General features: G+C 42.4%; 1 long non-coding RNA gene across 1 annotated transcript in view; it reads left to right on the plus strand.

Moving 5' to 3' along the window:
* LOC134337863 (uncharacterized) overlaps window positions 1–8,109 on the plus strand; it is a 32,706-nt gene extending 24,597 nt beyond the window's left edge. Inside the window, exon 3 of the long non-coding RNA XR_010016094.1 lies at window positions 6,565–8,109. This is a non-coding gene — a long non-coding RNA (uncharacterized LOC134337863). The remainder of the gene's footprint in view (window positions 1–6,564) is intronic.
* The last annotated feature ends 13,965 nt before the right edge of the window (window positions 8,110–22,074 follow it).

Genomic DNA, 22,074 nt, shown 5'->3' on the forward strand with positions numbered 1-22,074 from the left:
TGAGGTTCTCTGGTGAGGAGGAAATGAAAACTAAAGGGATAAAAAAAAATGAAAAAATTAAGTAAATAAGTACATAGGGATTGGATAATTATGTCTGCGGGCAGGAACAAGCACGAACAAATTGGGATATAAACACCTACAATGGTTGGTATATAGGCTTGTATGCAACATTTTGGACCAGTGGAAATGGTCCAGAAGGGTTGTATGGAAACTATTATTACCATTTTTCTTAACAACTAATTTCATTACTTAGCCTAATAGGTTAGATTTACCCCAGTACATAATTATCTATTTAAATGTTTATTTTGCTTTTATATCATCTCAATGTGTACTTAAGAATGTATAAATAATTGTAGTTTTATACATATAAAAAAATGGAAAAGGTTATACATGTGAAAAAAGTACATGATAATTGTGAACTCCTTATCCAAATAAAAATAAAATTAAAAAAAAAGAAATAAAGAGTGACTTAACAGTTGCATCCCTATGATGAGGATACAGAAAGATGGAACATCAACCCGCAATCATACTCGCCACAGACATCAGTCCACAGGATGATTCCTATGGTTACGTTAGAAGTGCGAGGAACATGAGATCATCTGTGTGAAATTTGACACATTAGAAAAATCTTCCAAGAAACATCGAGAAAAAAATACTGTATGTTCAGGACGCTAGCAAGTATTCAAGTTCAACTTTAATTCCTCCAGGGCCAAGGTGCAAACTGCAGTGCTGACAGTGACGCACTGCACCTGGTACATATAGCACATACAGTATATAGTTACAATAGCAGGAAAAAAAATTAGGCAGAATCCCTGAGTGGCATGGCCTGTAGATTGAAGGTGCATGGGATGTTGTCCCGGAGCCATGTTTCTGCAAGAAAAAGCACGCATCGCTTCCTCATCATGTGCTAATGCAGCTGCAGACAAAATCATTCCAGCTTGTCTTCCTCTGGAGGGCAGCATGAATGGCAGAGGTGAGTCCCCAATCCAGCACAGATTCCAGTGCTCTCTCCCGCATCACTTCCAACGTCTCCTCTCCTGGGCAGCTGCATCAGGCGACATCTTGAAGGTGTTTCCGCTGTATTATGGGAAGCGAGTTCCATGATATATACCCAGTGGTGATAAGTACTATCAATGTCTTGGCAGTCACAATTGATCACAAACAGGACCAGTTACATAAGCACCATGGCTAGAAGAGCAGTGTGTCCTGTAGTCAGTGACTCATCTCCAGGCACCTCAAGGTCTTTCCACATATCTCCAAGGCTAAAGTCAAGAGTTTGATTAAGTATCCTTCGCCAACAACAAGAGCAACACCACGCTGTATAAATCTGCACTGCATTAACAACCCTAAGCTTACTTTTCATATTTCTATGCCTGGATGTCATGTGAACTGAAGGGGTATCTACAAGTGGTGGAAGCCTGGATGGTATGTGAACTGAAAGGGGATCTAAAAGAGGTGGTATTCCCATGTAGCAGCTCTCATCCTTCTTGCTGGCAGCGGTCACAGGTTTGAGAATTACTCTCAGAGTAGTTACGTCAATTAAAGGCAGTGCATTTTGTAGACTGAATACACTGCCGACACTCTGTATTGGTGGTGTATGGAATGAAAATTTAGGGGAGTTTAATGGGGTGTCAAACCACACTGGATGATGTTGAGCTTATTGTTCTTGACAAACTGAGAATATTCAAACAGTCACTTGATTTGTGCCTTGGAGACGCCTTTGGTCATGGGGCATCAAGAGACGACTCGCCTACTACAGAATAGTCTGACTTGCTCTTGTAGCCATGGTATTTTTGTGACTGGTCGAGTTGATTCTGTGATCAGCCATTACTCTCAGGAAGCCAATAATGGTGGTGGGTGGAGTTTGCCGATGGTAATACTGGTGAATGTCAAAGGTAGGTTGTATGTCTTTGTCTTGATGGAAATGGCCATTGCCCAGCAAGAATATTCTTGTCCCTTTTCAGCCGTTACCTGAATGTTTTCTAGACTTTGCTGCAGGCAGGAATGAACTGTTAGTTGGCCGAGGAGTTGAGAATGAAATTGAAACTTGCTCAGAAATGAAGGTCATAAATGAGGCAGCTAAAGACAGATTGTCAAGGCTACTTCCCTGTGGAATTCCTGCAGAGATGTTTGTAACCGAATTGATTGGCCTCTAGTTGCCACGACCTAAATTTCTTTAAGTGAGCTGTGATTTCAATAATTGGACTATTTGCAATTAAATGCCCGTTGTCTTCAGTTTGACCAGAGCACTTTACTACTATTTGACAAGGGTGAATCAGTCTCGCCTCTGTGATTCAGTTTCATCCGAGGCAATGTATTCATGTAATTCCTATCCACCCACTCCAGTGCTCTGGCAATGCTCCAACAGCAGCCTAACCAACACTAGTGTAAGAATGTTGCATAAAGTTAAATTATATTCTCCTTCCTCTCTTATTTGATCCACTTTTGGATTAAGGCTGTGAGAATTGGAGCAGAATGGCAAAACCTAAACTAAACACCGGAGAGTAAATAGTTTTTGAGTAAATGTTGTGCAGTACTCTGTTGATGATTGAGATTAGATGATTAGATAGTACTTGGAAGAAAAAAAAATGTTCCAATTTTTATAAGCAGCACAAATCTGAGCGAAATCCTACATTGTCAGGCAGATGCTAGTGCCGCAACTGTACTGAATAGATTGGCTAGAGGTGTAACTACTATAAGTTTGGAGTATAGGTGTTTAGTACCACTGGGATGTTGTCTGATCCAGTAGCCCTTGTTATTTCCAGTGCTCTCACATTCCCCTGATATCACATGGAGTGAATCAGACTGCCTTCTGTAATAGTGAGGATGTTAGGATGAAGCCGGGATGCATCCCTTCTCAGTACTTTTGTGTGAAGGTGGTTGCTAATGATTCAGCCCACTCATCTGCTGAAGCAAGGGATGGAGGTGTCCTAGAATTCTCTTCCTCACCTTAGTTATTTAATAGTCCTCTGCCATATATAGTAGGAGAGCAAATCTTAGATCTGATTTGTTGGTTGTAAGATTGATTTTTTTTGCTGCTTAGCACACACAAACGAGGGGTGATTGATAAGTTTGTGGCCTAAGGTAGAAAGAGGTGAGTTATACGGCTCTCGTTACATGCACATGCAGCTCAACTCTTTGCGTGATTATGTAGAAAGTTTGAAGTTACTCCTTCTACTGTAGGCCATGAACTTATCAATCACCCCTGATGAGTTATTAACTGATGAGGTATTAACTTTCTGCATAATCAAAGAGTTGAACTGCATGTGCATGTAATGAGAGCCGTATAACTCATCTCCTTCTACTGTAGGCCACAAACTTATCAATCACCCCTGCTGTGGACACTTTCTGCAGGTCCAAGATCCGTATGCTCCACGACCGCTGGACTAAGTGCGTAAATGCAGGAGGGGACTATGTTGAGAAAATAAATGTGCTAGGTTTTCTAAAATTGACTCCTTCTACCTTAGGTCACGAACTTATCAATCACCCCTCGTAGGTCTAAAAGCAATTCACAAAACAGACCTATAACAAAATGACAGTGCTTGATTCTGCTCCTAGTATGCTCTTCTTCCCTCTTCATTGAAACAGACTGACCTTATGTCTTGATTGTTAGCCCAGACCACCGTGTTACTGCATGACTATTTGTTACACTTACGTGAGAGTGTAGATGCCTCACCTTAATGACCATGCCTCTGGTAATGCAAAGCACACAAAGGTGAAATAAGAAAATCTTCGCCCAAGCTATTTTCTGAACATAAGCATTACACAGTAAATGCCTGGGTCAATAAACATGTTTTATTTCTGACCCTGCACTTGTAATTTCATACCACAAGATGTCGGTAGAAGCAGCCAAGAGTGTAGATCAGAATCAGGTTTAATGTCACTGATATGTGTCGTGAAAATTGGTGTTGGGCGGCAGCAGTACATTACAACACAATAATAAAAACTGTGAGTTGCGGTTTTGTGCGTGTGTGTGCGCGCGCGCGCATGCCACAATTTTGAGTCATTGTTCCTTGAGGATGTTCTGGATGCTGGGGAGGCTGGTGCCCATAATAGAGCTGACTGAGTTTGCAACTCTCCACAGTATATTTCGATCCTCTGCGATGGTCCCCTCAAACCAGATGATGATGCAGCCAGTTAAATGCTCTTCAGTTAAATACACCGGTAGAAATTTGCTAAAGTCTTTGGTAAAATACCAAATCTCTCAAACTCCTAATGAAATATAGCTGCTGTCATGCCTCCTTTGTAGCTGCTTTGTTACTTGTTCATTACCCAGCGCTGCAGGCCATTGATATTTGAGTATGGTAGGTCTCTCTTAGACCAAAGATTGAGCAACACAGACAAAATTGGAGGAACTCAACATGTCATAGCAGTATTTATGGAGGAAAATGAACAGAAGGCTTTTAGGAATGGATCCTTCATCAGGACTGGAATGCAAGGGGGCAGTAGCAGAATAAGAAGGTGGCAGCAAAGGGGAGTTCAAGCTGGCAGGTGATAAGTGAGACCAGGCGAGGAGGAAGATGGGTGGGTAGGGGGAGAGGGGATGAAAGAGAATAAAGTGAGAAACAAAAAGTGTTAAGATTGCCTGACATAAGATATTCGAAGGAGGTGAGCAAATTCCCTGTGAATAAAATTATAACCTTATTTGTACACAACATGCTTATCATTTTGATCTAGTAATGAAATAATCATCTTTGGAGGGATTGTGTTTGCCTGAGATGCCACTTCAGTAAATAAAATTTTGGCTTTGTATCCCATCCTGCACAAACTAAGAAAAAACAACTTATTTTGTTTTGTCCGTGAGCTAGTTGGGACAAGACATGCTTCAACTTTGGAACAAAATTGTTTGATTAAAAAAAACAGAGATGCCAACATTGTAGTCCTCTTTGCACATTGTACTGATGCAAGACAAATGGAGCAATCACCTGCAATATCTGAACCACACACAAGTATGTGATCATTTATTGGTTCAAATCACATTTAGAAGCTCATGGATGGTGCCAAACAGGCATTAGTTTTCTGACATATGTTAATGAAAGACTTACCTCTTGATGATCCCGCAAGAGTTCAATAGAACTGGGTAGAGCTTGATAGATAAGGGTTTATCTGATATGATGTGCACCACCTGTAGTTGTGGTCTACCACAAGCAGAGCTGAAAACATTTGCCTTGCTTCATTTCCCAAACATTTACCTATATAAAAAATCCTTGTATCATTGCTTTGTTCACAGAGGTTTTGTAATCTAATTCTGGAACTTCTGAAGTACCCGTTCTGCTTTGTTTGGTTTAGATTGGCATCCTTTGCACATTTGACCGATTTTTATGATGTTTTTAAGTAAATGTCAAAAACTGTATTGCAATCATGGCCAGCATATTACATGGACCCTCTAAAGTACACTCACTAACACAATTCCTTTTCAACTGCAGGAGAAGGTAGAACACAAACAGCAACAAGCCCGGCAGCAATGCCTCACATCCCTGGAGCATTGGTTAATATTAAACCAGCTATTTCAGAAACTCATCGTACTGAGGAGACAGAAAATAGATAATGTGGCTAAACCTACGGTAACTCTCCTTTCACCTTCTCCTTCACCAATTTCATTTATCTTCGATGTAAGGACTGGACATTTTGGGCAGGAGTGACCAGCTGATATGCACTGTGCACTTCTGCAGATCTACAGTTAGATGTATCCTGATTGATACATCAGTTTGAACATACAGGAATCTAAGAAGCTGCAGGAAGTAGTGCATTCAGCACAGTACATCACTGGCACATCCCTCCCTACTAGTACCATGCACAATAGGCACTGCCACAAGAAGGCAACATCTGTTATCAAGGCAGGAGGTACAGAAGCCTGATTTTCCACACTAGCAGGTTCTTTTACACCGACTTTCCTCCAAGTGTTTCGTTCTCCACAATCCGAATCACTCCCTCAGCATAACGACACTATTATCACCTTACATTGGAGCAACACACACAAAATGCTGGAGGAACTCAGCAGGGCAGGCAGCATCTGTGGAAAAAAAAGTACAGTCGACGTTTCGGGGCAAAGGATCAACTGTACTTTTTTCCATGGCTGCTGCCTGGCCTGCTGAGTTCCTCCAGCATTTTGTGCACGTAGCTCGGATTTCCAGCATCTGCAGATTTTCTCTTGTTTGTGTCTTTACAATGGACTTCGATTTTGATCTAATTGTGTTACTTCTAGTGTAATTTTGTATAATTTATGCAGTTTATCTCTCTATGTGCCTGTGATGCTGAATTAAGTTTTCCTTTCCACCTGTGCATACACGTACTTGTGCATTGACAATGAACTCGACTCTGATTTTGAGATGATGAGCTATGCAGTGGATGGTGTGGGCAACAGTTTCTTGCAATTCTGCTGCAGAGAACTCAAGAGAAGTTGTTGATGGCATGAAATGTTTGAATGCCTTGACAAGCCAGCTTGTTAATGCGCTGCAAGGCCAACGAACATGGAGAATGTTAGTGATAGCCAGTAGCATCCTAATACACGTAGAACCTACCATCATGAAGCTTCTAATACCTATTGTTTCATTTCTATTTTAGCACACAAGGAAATCATCCAACGTCAAGTTGCCTCTGCGGAAGCTCTCATGTACGCATGTGAAAGTAGACTGCTGCCATCTTGGTTCTGGAGGTCAATATCCAAAGGGACGTTAAGGGTATCAAGACATTTGAGCAGTACTTCCTCCCTCCTGCAGCCCACAAAGATCGAGGATATACTGCTCCTGCAGAAGGCCTCCCTGTAACATGAATCTGCAGTCATCATTCATTCAGTCCACAGCTAAGACTCCCTGGAACAATACCTGGCAAAGGCCATGCTCCAGAGAATCTTTAACCAACCCCATCACTCTCGCACAAATCACATTGCAGCCAGAGTGAGATTAGATTAGATTATAAGGACATTCATTCCTTGTTTATTGTCATTTAAAAATACATGCATTAAAAAATGATACAACGTTCCTCCAGAATGATATCACAAGAAAACGTAGGACAAACCAAGACTAAAACTGACAAAACCACATAATTATAAACAAGTGCAAAGCAATACCATAATTTGATAAAGAGCAGACCATGGGCACGGTAAAAAAAAGTCTCAAAGTCCCGATAGACTCATCATCTCACGCAGGCGGTGGAAGGGAGAAACTCTTCCTGCCATGAACCTCCAAGCGCCGCCAACTTGCCGATGCAGCACCATTGGAAGCACCGGACCGCAGCGGACTCTGAGTCCATCTGAAAACTTCGAGCCTCCAACCAGGCCCCCCGACACAATCTCTCCGAGCACTTCGACCCCGCCCCGACCGCCAAGCAACAAGCAAAGCCGAGGACTTGGGCCTTCTCCTCCAGAGATTCTGGACTACACAGTAGCAGCAGCAGCAGAGCAGGCATTTCAGAAGTTTCACCAGATGTTCCTCCGTGCTCTCACGTCCGTCTCCATCAAATCAGGATTGTGCACGGCACCCTACTTGACAAATAACAGACATCACCACCAGAGTGGCCGCTGCGAGGTGTGTCGTGCCACTTGAGGATGAGGCAAGCAAATGGGGGAGACTTACACAGATACAACAGGCCTATTATTTGACCAAATAACTAAAATTTATTTGTTTATTTGTCCAAGGGCAAATAACTTGGGAATGTTTATGTTGTGTGAGTCTGTCACTGTGGCCAAGCAGACCCTGAGATAACCATCAATAAAGTCAATAATTTGGGAATTATGATCAAGGGAGAATTGAAGGGAGTTTTGTCACCATAATCTACAGATGCACCGGAAATATTAGGATGGTCTCTCACTTCCTTTCCTTCTTACCCCTCATCCTCCTGCTTCTGGTCTTCCACATCCTCCCCCGCAGCTGCAATCAAGGATACAGCATGAATAGTTATCGGATCTTGGAGCACACAAGAGTCTCTACAGACTCGTAGCCTTGTTGTGTTGTGTAGAGCATGCTCCTTTCAGAGTGCCACAAGCAACAAGACCTTTGATCTGATGGTCTGCTTAGGTAGGTTACTATAGATGAATGACTACATTGCAGACATGTTGTCTATGCATCACATTGAAATCAAGAACTAAATGTTGAGAAGAGAGTCCTTATCTCCCAATAACCACTCATTGATCTGGTGACATATCTCAATGAAATAGGGTATGTGTCACATGGTGGGGAGCAAGGGTGGACATAAATGCAAGACACAAGCACGTCTTGTGAGGTTAACTAAATTGAGTTTATTGCTCGTTACAAGCAGAGCAAAGCAGAAGCGAGAATAAGCGTAATGTTCAAGGACTCAGGCCCTGGACTAGGCTGCGACTAAGGGTCTGGAGCCAGGACTCGGAACATAGACCTCGGAGCCAGAACTCGATACTTAAAACCTCCAGAGCCAGGGCTGGATACTTGAAAACTCCAGAGCCAGGACTTGATACTTGAAATGTCCGGAGCCAGGACTTGATACTTGAAACCTACAGAGCCAGGGCTGGATACTTGAAACGTCCAGGGCCAGGACTTGATACTTGAAACCTCGGAGCCAGGGACTCTTCTTATTCAGGGGACAGACTCAGACACAGGACATAAAACACTGAGCCGGGAATCCTCCTTAGACACAGGACGGAGTCAGGACTCTTCTTGTCACAGGGTCAGGATCCTTCCAGGGTACAGGGCCGGGACCCCTTTCAGACACAGGACATGGATATGGAGACCACACAACGATGGACAGTACTATAACTGGGCACAAGTATGCTCCAAGCAGCGGCGAGCTCTTGACTCACCCCGGCGGGTTAACTTTGACTGACCCGCTCTGTCAAGGGAAGGCGGCTTGCTGGCGCTTGCTCCGGGAGGAGACTTAGTTGGCTCCGGCCAGACGACATTAGCTCGCACTACCTTCGGAGACTGCGTTAACGCTCTCATGCAGAACAGCTGAAAGCTGGAGACTTATAAACTGCCAGTCAGCTGAGAGTAAATTGCCTCTAATCACCTAGCCCAAGGGACACGGGAAAATAGGGAACCAAAGGGAAACAGGGAGTCAACGGTCTGAATCGTAACACAAACAAAGGAAATTTACAGGGAACCCGATCCGGACCATGACAGTATGGTGAACTGGAATTATTGTGAGTGCTTCCAAGATTTGCTTGATTCTGGTGAGGTCCTCCAGCACTGGAAAATCATAAGTAATACACCACTAATCAAGAAAGGAGAGAAATAGTTAGCAGGAATCTATTGACTAGACCCATGGGGATATATTGGAACATATTATTAAGGAGGCATTAAACATTTTAGAAAATCATAAGAAAATCAAACAAAGTTAACATGGATTTAATGAAAGAAAGTTTGTTTTGATGAAATAGATGGAGTCCATTATTGCGCACAGGACGGATAGATTATGTAGTATATTTAGTTTTCATGAAGCATTTGATGAGGTGCATGAGAGGTGACAAATTGTTTTTGTTGTTCTGTATTGAACAGGCTACAACATAACATATAAAATTCCTGTCTGCTTAATATAGAGCACGGCTTTTTTTGCTCACAGTGTGGTCTCTACATTATTAGGTGAAAACAAGTGAGGTGGGGGATAATTAGCGGATAGAGCTGGGGGGAGAAGGAACAGAGGAGGGTAGAGACAGTGTCTGAATGATGATAAGTAGAACTATCTGGGCATCATCTCTCCCCTCATCTGGTTTCACCTGTCACCTACTGAACCTGTCAACCACCCTCCCCCCCAACTCACTTCCTTATACTGGCTACTTTCCCCTTTCACCCACCCTGAATCGTCAACCATTTCTGCGCCACCACCCCCACCATTGATGCTGCTTTATCTACTGCGTTCCTCCCGTTTTCGACAGAGCAGTGAAGTGTGTTTGCTGGAGTCCTGAAGTTCAGCCAGAATGCCATTCCTTGTATTGTACTTCTTCTGGCTGGGTTCAGGTACTGTCACTGTCCTTCAAAGAAATGGGCTGGTTAAAACTGAAGCGGATTGAAATTGCTTCTTTCAGAGGATGCTGTTCTTTGGAAATCTCTGCTCCTGAGAGCATTGGAGATGGGATCATTGGATATATTTAAGATGGAGAGAGATACTGCAAATATTTGAAAGACTGATGAATTGAAGGTTATGAGAAACTGGCAGAGAGGAGGAGTTGAGACCAGCATAGAACAGTCACGGAGTTTAAATGGCAGGGCCGGTGGCTGACTCCAGCTCCTGCTTACTTATGCTCTTGTATTCCCTTTTAAAGAGCCTGGAATAGATTTCATTGTGAATATTCTGATGTTTTAATAGGTTTGCATTCAGTGTCCAATTACCTACCTGAAATCCTGCTGATGAGGTTCTGCCTGGAATGGAGTAAAAGCCAGAAATCCATCATCAGTAAGCACCCAAAGAGCAAGCATAACCTAACTGCAGAGAAGAAAAGCATCGCTGGCTCAAGCACATCCATAATCTGGCACCTAGTCACCCCCGACCACTTTCCATTACAAAATTGCTGCAAGACATAAGACTGAAAGCTTATTGTTCCATGGGAGAGAGTGGACCCGACCTGCAAAAGGGCAGCAACTGTGTTTCTTCATCATAAATCATGTGCAACATGAATCTCCAATGCCACACGCCTGAAATGAACAATAATTGACAAAAGTCAGAGGTGACTGGACACAGCAAACATCAAAAGGAATGGAAGTAATTGTCACAGCTAGAAGTGAGATGAAGAGAAGTATTTTGTTGCTAACTTTTTGAAGGTTTATTCGTGCAGAAAACTAGCTCTTTGCCCTGAGGGTAATAACTGAGTACCGTTCAAATTGGCTTCGACTTTGAATTTTCTGCATCAGCTTTTAACAATAATTCTTTCAATATAGCCAATTTGATATGTTGCATTCAAATGCTCAGATATACAGCTTTTTATTCTTTCAGATAACCAAGCTCTGCTGTAGTTATTGTAAAACCTCATTAGAATTGAACCTGAGGACAAGTAGAATTCAGGGAGTTGTGTTGCTGTCCCTAAGATCTGGAGTAGCTCAAGCCCATGCAAATGGACCAGCAATTTTCATTCTCTATTGATGTTAGCATCTCTGAGACAGGGCACGTGGCTAATGTTTTGTGTAATACCTGTTTCCACCTCAATTGACATAAACAGATGTTCAGGAATGAAACCTGTACTGCCACATTACAGTTTTGGTAAAATCCATTGTATTATTTTGCTGGTTTTATCATTGTTTAATTAGACACAATGCTAAAATCAGAAGCCACGACTGGGCAGCCTCAGAACCTAGCGCAAGTTCCTGAGAAACTTCCCAAAGTTCACAACGTGTTCTAAATCAACAGGGAGTTCTCCGTTCTGCAGTGATATGGTTCGCATGCTGCCCTAGGTCCTTTCTCATCTTTTTCTTCATTCCTCGTGGATTCTGCCACAGTTTTGCATTAGCTATGACACTAATTCTTATTGTTCCACTCTCTTCTATGGAACAATAAGCTTCTGATCTTACGTCTTGCAGCAATTTTATCGCGTAAAGTGGTCAGGGGGTCACCAGGTGCCAGATTATGGATGTGCTTGAGCGAGCGATACTTTTCTTCTCTGCCGTTAGGTTATGACATAAAGCACAAGTCATTCACCTTCTTCAGCCGCTCCTCTGTCTCTCCATTCTCTTCCCTTATGAATTTCACTCTGCTATACCTACAGTAATTCATTTTTGTGAATTTTCTGTAGCCATGTCTCAACAACTCTTTCTACCTGACTCCTCACAACATATTGCTTCTAGTTTCCTTAGTCTGATGATTGTTAGCAGGGGAAGATTCGTGAGCAGGACTACAGTGGTGATCCAGTAACATGTCGGCTGGCATGCTGAGGTTTATGTGATTTATGTGGCTAGGCTGAGAACTGGTGATGCAGTTGACATTGAGTGATTTCAGAATGTGAATCAGAGCAGGATATTGTCAGAGCAATGGCAACATTTGTTGAAAGGCACCATCGGAGAGCAATAATGACTATAAACTGAAAATGCTGGAATACTCAGCTGGTCGGGCAACAACTTTGGAAAGGGAAACAGTTTCAGGTCATTGAACTGATTTCCAGAAGTTGCCGTTCTTTGATTTCCCCAGATGGAGATTTTCACAGCTTTTACTTACACACAAACCCCCCTGAAACTCAATAATATCTATGACTTTACTACCCCTCAATCATTAGGGCCTTGAACAGAAGGGGATAACTACACTCAACTTCACTTGCTCCAACATTTAAATGTTCCCACATCCAACGAACTCACTTTCAAGAACTCGTCATCTCACGTCCTTGATATTTATTGCTATTTATTTATATTTCCATTTCCGCAGATTGTTGTCTTCTGCACTCCGGTTAATCTTTCATTGACCTTGTTATAGGTTCTATAGATTTGAGTATGCCCGCATGAAAATGATCTCAGGGTTGTACATGGCAACATATATGTACCTTGATAATAAACTTTACTTTGAACTTTAAAGCTTGAACTTTTTCTGTGCATTCATTTGCCAGCCTCTACAGCATATAATTAAATGCTGGAACATTGCACCTGTGTTCATACAGAAAACTACTTGTCTGTAGTGGTGTCAGACTCTGTAGAAAGACTTTGAAAGGTCTAACAATAAAACATCCATGATCCATATTACCAATTGAGTGTTTGTCTTTTGCTTTTGTAGCAGTAGTTGCTTCCTCAGTTCAGCACTTGGGTCTCAATATTTTGTAATCTATTTCAGTGATTCTTGTTAAGGAGCCAAAGCTGAAATGTGTATCATCGGGCCTTATAGATTCCTCTAATTGCCTGTTCACAATCATATCAACAACTTTCCCAAACAATGACTCACCTGTCACACTAAGTTTCCCTTCATTTAGATTTAAAGCCTACATCAAATTTAATCTTGATATAATATCCGACTAAATTATTGTCACCCCTACAGAAAAGACTCCTATTCATCCAGATTATTCATTAAGTCTCTTTCACTGCTCAATACAAAATTAACCAATGTCTTGGCTACCAGTTCTGGCGATATGGTGCCATTTAAAGAAAGACAGATTGTCTGGTGACTTGGCTAACAACTGTGAAAACAGCTGAATTAAAGGGTTATTCATCTAATTTGTTTTATGCTGACCACTGTGTAGATTCAAAGCATAACAGCAATAACTATCCTTCAGAAGCATTTAATTAGCTTTGAAGTATATTGCAACTTCCTGAAGATGTGATAAAATGCTACTTGAAAGAGCACACACATTTATATAGTGCTTATCATGATCTCAAGATATCTCCAAGTGGTTATAACTAATACAGTGCAGTTACTGTCCAGACACATCATGAGGCAGGTTTGACAAACTTTCAGGCAACACACATCAAAGTTGCTGGTGAACGCAGCAGGCCAAGCAGCATCTATAGGAAGAGGCACAGTCGACGTTTCAGGCCGAGACCCTTCGTCAGGACTAACTGAAGGAAGAGTGAGTAAGGGATTTGAAAGCTGGAGGGGGAGGGGGAGATGAAAAATGATAGGAGAAGACAGGAGGGGGAGGGATAGAGCCGAGAGCTGGACAGGTGATTGGCAAAAGGGGATACGAGAGGATCATGGGACAGGAGGTCCGGGAAGAAAGACGGGGGGGGGGTGACCCAGAGGATGGGCAAGAGGTATATTCAGAGGGACAGAGGGAGAAAAAGGAGAGTGAGAGAAAGAATGTGTGCATAAAAATGAGTAACAGATGGGGTACGAGGGGGAGGTGGGGCCTAGCGGAAGTTAGAGAAGTCAATGTTCATGCCATCAGGTTGGAGGCTACCCAGACGGAATATAAGGTGTTGTTCCTCCAACCTGAGTGTGGCTTCATCTTTACAGTAGAGGAGGCTGTGGATAGACATGTCAGAATGGGAATGGGATGTGGAATTAAAATGTGTGGCCACTGGGAGATCCTGCTTTCTCTGGCGGACAGAGCGTAGGTGTTCAGCAAAGCGGTCTCCCAGTCTGCGTCGGGTCTCACCAATATATAAAAGGCCACATCGGGAGCACCGGATGCAGTATATCACCCCAGTCGACTCACAGGTGAAGTGATGCCTCACCTGGAAGGACTGTTTGGGGCCCTGAATGGTGGTAAGGGAGGAAGTGTAAGGGCATGTGTAGCACTTGTTCCGCTTACACGGATAAGTGCCAGGAGGGAGATCAGTGGGGAGGGATGGGGGGGACGAATGGACAAGGGAGTTGTGTAGGGAGCGATCCCTGCGGAATGCAGAGAGAGGGGGGGAGGGAAAGATGTGCTTAGTGGTGGGATCCCGTTGGAGGTGGCGGAAGTTACGGAGAATAATATGTTGGACCCGGAGGCTGGTGGGGTGGTAGGTGAGGACCAGGGGAACCCTATTCCTAGTTGGGTGGTGGGAGGATGGAGTGAGAGCAGATGTACGTGAAATGGGGGAGATGCGTTTAAGAGCAGAGTTGATAGTGGAGGAAGGGAAGCCCCTTTCTTTAAAAAATGAAGACATCTCCCTCGTCCTAGAATGAAAAGCCTCATCCTGAGAGCAGATGCGACGGAGACGGAGGAATTGCGAGAAGGGGATGGCGTTTTTGCAAGAGACAGGGTGAGAAGAGGAATAGTCCAGATAGCTGTCAGAGTCAGTAGGCTTATAGTAGACATCAGTGGATAAGCTGTCTCCAGAGACAGAGACAGAAAGATCTAGAAAGGGGAAGGAGGTGTCGGAAATGGACCAGGTAAACTTGAGGGCAGGGTGAAAGTTGGAGGCAAAGTTAATAAAGTCAATGAGTTCTGCATGCGTGCAGGAAGCAGCGCCAATGCAGTCGTCGATGTAGCGAAGGAAAAGTGGGGGACAGATACCAGAATAGGCACGGAACATAGATTGTTCCACAAACCCAACAAAAAGGCAGGCATAGCTAGGACCCATACGGGTGCCCATAGCTACACCTTTAGTTTGGAGGAAATGGGAGGAGCAAAAGGAGAAATTATTAAGAGTAAGGACTAATTCTGCTAGACGGAGCAGAGTGGTGGTAGAGGGGAACTGATTAGGTCTGGAATCCAAAAAGAAGCGTAGAGCTTTGAGACCTTCCTGATGGGGGATGGAAGTATATAGGGACTGGACATCCATGGTGAAAATAAAGCGGTGGGGGCCAGGGAACTTAAAATCATCGAAAAGTTTAAGAGCGTGAGAAGTGTCACGAACATAGGTAGGAAGGGATTGAACAAGGGGTGATAAAACAGTGTCGAGGTATGCAGAAACGAGTTCGGTGGGGCAGGAGCAAGCTGAGACAATAGGTCGGCCAGGACAGGCAGGTTTGTGGATCTTGGGTAGGAGGTAGAAACGGGAAGTGCGGGGTATGGGAACTATAAGGTTGGTAGCAGTGGATGGGAGATCCCCTGAGCGGATAAAGTCGTTGATAGTGTGGGAGACAATGGCCTGGTGCTCCTTAGTGGGGTCACGATCGAGGGGTAAATAAGAGGAGGTATCCGCGAGTTGTCGCTGTGCCTCGGCAAGGTAGAGGTCAGTACGCCAGACTACAACAGCACCCCCCTTATCGGCGGGTTTAATAATAATGTTAGGATTAGTGCGGAGGGAGTGGAGAGCAGAGCGTTCCGAAGGAGTGAGGTTGGAATGGGGACAAGGTGCGGTGAAGTCGAGACGGTTGATGTCCCGTCGGCAGTTGGCAATAAAGAGATCCAGAGCAGGCAGAAGACCAGAGCGGGGTGTCCATGAAGAAGAGGAGGGTTGAAGACGGGAGAAGGGGTCATCGGTGGGGGTGGAAGAGTCCTTGCCGAAGAAGTAGGCTCGGAGACGGAGACGGCGGAAGAAAAGTTCCGCATCGTGGCGAACACGGAACTCGCTGAGGTGTGGGCGAAGGGGGACAAACGTGAGGCCCTTACTGAGAACAGAGCGTTCTGCCTCCGACAGTTGAAGGTCGGAGGGGATGGTAAAGACCCAGCACGGATGAGAGCTGGGATCAGAGGGGGGAGGGGGGAGGCTGGGGGTGTCAATGGAGAGGGGAGGGTTGGGGTGAGAGGAAGATGGAGCCTCTGAGGGCCCAGGAGTTGACGGTGGGATCTGAGGAAGACGGGGCTGCGGAGTGGTGGTGGGGAAGGGGAGACGGGGGTCACAACAGCAGCACATAAAGACCCGGCCTGGTGTTCAAGGCTGGAGTCGCAGTTGGTGGTTGCGTAATCGCTGTGAATGTGTCCATGGTCGTTGCTGGAGTCCGCGTTTTGAATATGCCCTGAGGTGTTGGAGCCGCCGAGATCAATGGCAGGCGCCGCAATTGAAAGTTCATGCAAATAGTTCATCTTTCCCGCTTGTCATTTTTATACTCTCCTAACTTTGTGTTCTGTGAAATGTATAGTCAGTACTACTTGTTGCTTTATAAACTAGTATTAGCAGTTTCCATTTGACAATTGATTTGCTATTGTCAACTTTAGTTTAAATCAGAGATACTCTTTGTATTTACTTTAATCTGGAGCTGGCAGGTCTTAAACACAGGTTGACACCTTACGTTTTTTTTTAAGAAAAGAGATAAATACCTTTAACGGATTAATGCTTAATGGCTTTGCTGAAGACCCAATAACTGACTGTGACCATATAATTACCATTTCATTCCTTGACTAAAACAGATTTTCTGAGAAAATGAGATGTCAAGAGGAGAAACCCTGACGTTCAAAACTCCAGGTTGTCTTGACAACCAAAAATTGCAGAGCCTAACAAGATAAGAGAAATGCTAGTTGAAACCTGTTTAGCAGCTAAATAAGGTCAGTTAAAAGTTTATTGAAAGCAATATATTTAAGTTTAAGAAGATCTGTAGGAATGCAGGTCCTTCATTTTTAATTCATTCTCATAAGTAAACCTGACATAGATTTCACTTAAAACAGATGTGAATATTATACATGCAGCTCATCTGGAAAACAACATATGGAGGGTCTAATATGAGTTAACAGATGTCAAGCGTTAAATTGAAATTACGATAGATTTCTGAAGGCAGGCCTTGAAATTTCAACCAAAAGATTCAAGATTGATTCCTCACTACCAATTTTCCTTCATTATCTTTTCTTCTCCCAACAGGAGCAACCTCCAGACATGACAGTGGTAACCCGGCAAAAGCTCAGGGTAGTCACTTCCTTCTTTCCTCATTTTGGTCTCTCTCCAAAATGCAAAATACGTTCCTCTGTCTCTTGGTCATCTACCAACATTTCTACAGAAGGGAGATCTCTTAAGAGACCCATCTCATTACACGTCTTCTTATTATTTGTGGTATTTTCTTTACAAATAAAACAAGATAGTATTTTACTATTTTCATTAATACTAGAAGATTGATGAAAATGTGAGGACTCTTAACTTTCTCCAAACTTGTGTTCTGCATTTGTGTTTGGGAGGTATAAACAGTAGGCCAGTTATTTTCAGAACGTTGCACAATAATATACTCTTCTTCTACTTCAAACAAGAGAAAATCTGCAGCTGCTGGAAATCCGAGCAACGCACACCGAATGCTGGAGGAACTCAGCAGTCCTGCTGAAGGGTCTCGGCCCGAAACATCGACTGTACTTTTTCCATCGATGCTGCCTGGCCTGCTGAGTTTCTCCAGCATTTTGTGTGGGTTGCTCTTCTGTTAACACATTTTGCTGAACATTAAATTGAATCAAGAACATTAGGATGAAAGTCACAGTACAAAATGCTAGATGTTTTCTTCGACTGTCTGATCTTAATTGGAACTGTATTGAATAATACAGTTGACTGGATTATCAACATGCTGGCCAGGCATTGCACCAATATTGTGCTTTAGCAACCACTTATAGAAATCACCTTAGTTTTCACAGATCTAGGCTAAAACCCCGAGGTAGTGCTAAGGGAATGCCCCATTAGACTCTTCCTGATGAGACATTAAATCAAGATCACTCCTACTCTCTCACGAGGATGTGAAAGAATTCATAGCATTACATTAATTGACAATGTTTATCCTTCAGAGAACTACTAAAAGAGATTATTTTGTCAGTTACCTAATGTATTTGCATCTTACTGTGGGTAAATTGGCAGATATCTTCTCACCCTAAGTAGTTTTTAATTGTAGCTATTGTTTTAATTTGCTGTATAACAACCTGGACTGGCTGAAGGTCTTAAAATGTGATAAGCAAATGCAATTCTTCCTTCCTCTATGCCCCCTCTCCCTTCTCTTCCTTTCTTTCCTGAGCTGCACTGTGAATCTTCTTTGTCTTCAATCCTTCATTTATAAACAAAATAAGGTTCCTTTATTCTCTTAAGAAAACACGTCTCCTTTTGCTTGACAGTAAATATGAAGTGAACAAACAATTTAATTTTCAGTTAAATTCACATTGTAGTACTTGCAGGATTTCTGTGACATCTATTGTGCTACTTCATGATATTTTGGTTACAGCCTGAAACAACATTGACTCATAGGGATAAGTCAAATATAAAGAGGAATCACTCACTTTTTTTTAAACAGCAAATACATTTGGCCTTTCAAAGCAGATAGGTATGAAAGTAATCAAAACACAAATGTCACGAACCTGCCCACATCACCTTTGCCCATTAAAAAAACGACTCTTACTTATATAAGCTAAAAATTAATGTTTGGAAAGTAGACTCAGTGGCTACTTTATCAGGTACACTCGTACACCTGTTCATTAATGCTAATATCTAATCAGCCAATCATGTAGATGCAATTCAATGCATTAAATTATGCAGACATGACCAAGAGGTTCAGTTGTTGTTCAGACCAAACATCAGAATGGGGAAGAAATGTGATGTAGGTGATTTTGACCGAGCATTTGATTGTTGGTGCCAAATATGGTGGTTTGAGTACCTCATCTGTTGATCTCCTGGGATTTTCACACATAACGGTCTCTGGAGTTTACAGAGAATGGTGCAAAAATTAAAAACATCCAGTGAGTGTCAGTTCTGTGAATGAAAATGCCTTGTTAATGAGAATGGTCAGTAGAGAAGGCTTGACTGGTTCAAACTGACTGGAAGGTGATAGTAATTCAAATAACCATGCGTTACAACAGCTATATGCAGAAAATTATCTCTGAATGCACAGCACATCGAAGTTTGAAGTGGATAGGCTACAGCAGCAGAAGACCAGAAATATACACTCAATGGAGTCAATTCGTTAGTCCACCATTTTAATCAAAGTTTCAACCTGGCTCATCATAAAATTGAATCATGTCTTGCCTATTCATTATGAAAGGCAAAGAAACCATTCAACACATTTAGTTCCTGCTTCTCCCGGTAAAACAATCCCACCAGTCCCACTCTCCATCTCAGTATTTTCCTTTGGCATTTGCATGTTATTCTTTCTCATGAGCCTATGAAATCACCTTTGATTGTTTTACTAGACACCTAAGCTAACGTGTACGTTACAGTAGCCACCTAACTTACACACAGGCCAAGAAGTGGGAGGAACCAGGAGCACCCAATGGAAGTTCATACAGGGAGAATGTGCAAACTCCATACGAATATCTATGTTTCTTGTCGTAATTTTGTCCTATGAAATCATTGTTGAAAATGATGCTTTTTGTTATGTTTGTGTAAGGGGTTTCTTCTTTTATGTTACTGCGAAGGCTAGCAAAATGGCTTCTTTGTTATGTTATAATTAAAGCGGCTTTTCTGTAAAAATAACTGTGATGTAAGGAGTTTGCTCTCTCTCTCTTTCTGCTTGTTTGGATTATATTATTGATAAGAGAGGGAACGAACCAATTGGGATAGATGTTATTCTTTCTTGTGTGTCTGTAAGCTTTTTTTTGCGGATATTGAGGCTGAAGGCGCTATGGGGACAGAGAGAGGAGACGTGATGCTGTAAGCTGGTTGGCGGGACGGACCACAAGCGGGAGTCCGAGGCCCAGGGTCTTCGGCGAGGAGAGGAGACGAAGACAGACTAGTGTGGAGCGTCTGGTCGACAACTGTGGCGGATCGAGGAGGTCGGAGGGGATCGAATGGCGGAAAGACGACTCCATTAATTGAGCTCCAACTGTTGTGCACAAAGTGGTTGAACTTTGATAAGTTTGGCGCCTTTTATTTTCCTTTTATATTTTATCTCTATTAATTACATAGTTCCAGTAAGATCTATAAAGTGTAATCATTTACCCGTATATGGTGTATTGTCTGTTATTTGGCGGGGTGGGGTACATCTCACAGCATCCACACAAACTTGATTACACAGTTTGGCGGGGCCAAAGGCTGCTCCCCCTAGACGAAAGTGAGCTGAGTGAGCCTGAGGCTTACCAGGGGGCTACATTTGTACTGACCAAAATAAATTTCATTCATTCATTCATTCATTCATTCAAATGACAACAGAAGTCAGGAGCTGTGAACTAACAGTGCTAACAGTGAGTCACCATGTTCTTTGCTCAAGTAGTCCTTACATTTGTTGCTTAAGGCCAAGATCTAATGTGCTTTTTTAACCTCTTTCTACATCTGTTGTGCAACTTTTAATGAACCATGTACACATAAACACAGGATTATGGTTAGAATTATGTTCTCTAGCAATGGCACATTTTCCAATCTTCCTAGTAAAATGAAAAGCATTGTAATTCTTAGCATAAAGTTTCATCCGCTACCTACTAACACACTCTGACAGCTTTCCTATATTCTCCTGAAGTATGTGGTGATCCTTCATACAATTCCTTTTAAATAAACACACCATTTTCCACAGGAAAGGTGGAGTTATTTTGGAGAAGCTGTTAAGCAATACTAAGCCAGGATACCAACAAATTAGCCATACAATTTTTTTCCAATAGTACCATGGGATATTAATACTGGACAGTCGGTCACAGTTGGAAAAAAATCCACTTAGCAAGACTGAATTCCATGGATTTTTAAGCACTAATAGAATCAAGGAATTAGTGGATGGAGTGGGAAAATGAAGTCGATATTGAAGATCAGTCAAAATGTTATACATTGGGCCAGAAAGTTTGAGGGGCCACTGGTCTGTTCCTGCTCCTGTTCCTAATATTCCTTTAAGATGAGAATAAAATAGTAATTCCCCATTCCTTTCCATTTATCAAACATCAGTGTCACTGATAGACCCTGAAGTAAAGATGAAAAAATAGCTTTTTTGCCCAACGTTTCCAATGATATAAAATTCTGCTTTAAGTTCTTTGTAACTGCTTCACTGTTTGATGTGTGCCATTGATATCATCAACCATTATTTTGGAAGACGGTTGCAGTAATCTGCTTTTGAAGTCCGCACACTAGACTGAAGTAAGTGTTAAAGGTAATTGTTAAACTCCAGGCTTCTACATTTATCAGAGCCAAGATTTATCATCACATCAGACAATGCCATTGGTCAAAAATATAATCAAATTCTCATAAAATAGAAGCAGAGGATTTAATTGTGTTACAAGAGTACTCCAGATAAGATATGGGAAATTGTTTTTGCTGCCCAAGGGGTAAATTGAGTTTGTAATGGAGTTTAAACCACCCAATGAACAAGTATTTGAATTTTTCTGTTTGTATTTTAGGTTGATGAAGAAGAATTTTTTTGCAGTTAGTTCACCCCCTGGGCACCTGAATACAGTTTTCATATAAAATCTTTTCAATAAAGGTAATAGGTCTAGGAATGAAGTGGTGCACAAACCAATTAGACAGCAGAAATAGCAATTCAAAAGCAGTAAACAAAATGTAAATTATTACACATTCATAGCCAGTCAGAAAGAAGAAAATTCTCCACTTTAAGGAACAATTGCAATGGTCTGCTTATTGTTCAATGTATTATGTAAACAATCAGAAATAGTTCCAGCCACAGCCTGATAAGAAAAATAGTGTCTATCTGTAGGTACCCAAGCTTGGACTATACCTTCGCTGCCAAATCCGCTGTTACATTGACTCATATCACTGTTCTTTTTCTAGTTTTTCCTGTTTAATTTCCAAAGCTAAGTTTGGAAGGATTTGTTCTCAGAAATGTCTGCATTAGAGGAATATCTCAGTCGATGTCTGAGATACAAGTAAATTAGTGGGACTTCTTGCCTAAAACATTATGGGAGAGGACTTTCTCTCTGGTTACTAGTATCAAGTGCATCAACTCAAGGTGCAAACTGCACCCATTTCCCCATGTTTCTTCCACTGGGCCCTTCTTTGAATG

The sequence above is a fragment of the Mobula hypostoma genome, chromosome 25 (assembly GCF_963921235.1).
Source record: "Mobula hypostoma chromosome 25, sMobHyp1.1, whole genome shotgun sequence".
NCBI classification, from domain to species: Eukaryota; Metazoa; Chordata; class Chondrichthyes; order Myliobatiformes; family Myliobatidae; genus Mobula; species Mobula hypostoma.